Genomic DNA, 2,194 nt, shown 5'->3' with positions numbered 1-2,194 from the left:
TCTTCCTGTTGTGCTCATTTTCTTTCCTTAGCTCCTTGAGCTTTCTCTCAGTTGACACAGCTGCCATCCCACGTGCTTGAGCTCTTTTCTTATGGACGCAGATCTCCTTTCCATGGTAGGAATTGGTTCTCTTTTTTTTTTTGTGGTACATGGACCTCTCACTGCTGTGGCCTCTCCCGTTGCGGAGCACAGGCTCCGGACGCGCAGGCTCAGCGGCCATGGCTCACGGGCCCAGCCGCTCCGTGGCATGTGGGATCTTCCCTGACCGGGGCACGAACCCGCGTCCCCTGCATCGGCCAGCGGACTCTCAACCACTGCGCCACCAGGGAAGCCCAGCACTTTACTTTTATAGAGCTTTCCTCCTGTACAAACTTAGATTGTTTAAAAAATAGTTATTTTAACAGCTGAGGCTGACAGAGTCAAAGGGACTTGCCCAAGTCCACAGTCCAGGGCTACAGTGGTAGTGAAATCCAGACATCAAATCTCAGCTTTTTTGTTTTAGGCTGATTTTCAATTCAAAACAAATATATTTCTCACCATTTTATTTTCTCTGTAAAGGCACCATATGCTGTCATGAAAACCAGCAGCGTGGTGTCATGAGACCCTCAATTGCATATGTTTTAAAAAATGAAGTGATTTTCCCCTTGACCCAGAAAGAACCTTCTAAAACTCAGAAATCTGGATGAAGGTTAATATGCAAAATGTTCACTGCACTCACTTTAAAATGGCAAAAAATTGGAAACAAATGTCTGAACATAAAAGAATGGTTTTAAAAATGGAACATTGTGCAGCTGATGCCATGAAATTTTCGAAAAGTATTTAGTGACATAGAAAAATATTTAATGACACTGAGGAAAAAATTCCAAACCACATTCTGTATTTTTCTATAATGAGCACGTGTCGCTACCATAATCAGAAGAAAAAAAGGGGGGGATACCATGATCCTGTCCCTTAACTATGTTCCCAGTAAAGAAGAGATCCATCCACTCTAGCTTCTGATAATGCTCAGCTTCTGACCTGCCGGGCAATGCTTCAAGTTGATGAGTTCCATGAGGGACCAGGCTCCAAAGTTGGACCAAAGGACTTCTGAGATTTCTTTCCAAGATTAGCTTGAACTAGACTCCACCAGCCCAGGGAACATTTTCTTGAGCTTTGCAGAATACTTACTAAGGATGTTATCTTCAGGGCAAAGGATGTTAAGATTTTCCCTACACATTCTGTTACACTGAAAGGACCTGGGAAGTCTTTGCATTATTCGTACATTTGTTTATCTTGGAGTGAATTTCCATCAGTTTTCTCTTTATTTTAGTTCTCTCCCCCTCCAAGTTTATTTTGAGAACTGTACACGGATCCTTTACAGCAGACCAGAGCCACTTGCTGTCCTGGGGACCCAGGCTGGCAGCCCCGATTTAGAACTTCATATGTAGCTTGTCTTTCCATTTAAACCTTAAGAATGGTAAAGTGACTTTGGCAGCTTTCTACACATGTCTATGGCGTTAAAGAGGGTTTGAGGCCAGTCCTGCCAATCAGCAGAGGCCCCTGGGCTGGAACTGATCTGGCTTTGAACAAGAAAAATTGTTGACAGTGGGACTCCAGGTGCTGAGACCATATGATTTTAAACTGTCTATCCTCGGGATTTGATGCATCTACTACAGAAAAAAAGTGAATAAAACACATGAAAATGGCTTGGTGATATTTTTGAGTCTTTGGAGAAAGCTGCATTAGATGGGTCTGCAGCACAGAGCCGGGACCTGGACGGCGACAGAGGGAGAACCAGGTACTGCGGGAACCGGTCCCCCTCCCCGGCCACGGGCACCTTCCCGCCCCTTCTGCAGCGGTCTTGCCTACCCTGAAGCATAAAGGCCACTGTGCGCGCTCAGCCTGGTCCAGGTTTCCGAAGCATCATCCTGACACTGGGGGGCGCCATCTCCTCACGTTGCCAACTCAGCCTCTGGCCTTGGAATCAATTTCTTTCTAGAGCTTTCGCCATTCAAACCCCTGTGTCATAGCTCACACATGCAAGTATGAATCAGAGTATTGTGAGATTGACTAACAAACTGGTTCCTGAGAGATGCTCTAATCCGGGCTCCTTGTGTTTCGGGGCTCACAGTTTTTGTTATTGTCACTCAGCCTCAGTGGGGAAGCCGGTCTTAGGACCCCCAGGGACACTCCCCCCTCCCCTCCCCCTCTCCCC

The sequence above is a fragment of the Lipotes vexillifer genome, unplaced genomic scaffold, assembly GCF_000442215.2.
Source record: "Lipotes vexillifer unplaced genomic scaffold, Lipotes_vexillifer_v1.1 scaffold1549, whole genome shotgun sequence".
NCBI classification, from domain to species: domain Eukaryota; kingdom Metazoa; phylum Chordata; class Mammalia; order Artiodactyla; family Lipotidae; genus Lipotes; species Lipotes vexillifer.
Note: the sequence above shows the minus strand (reverse complement) of the source record.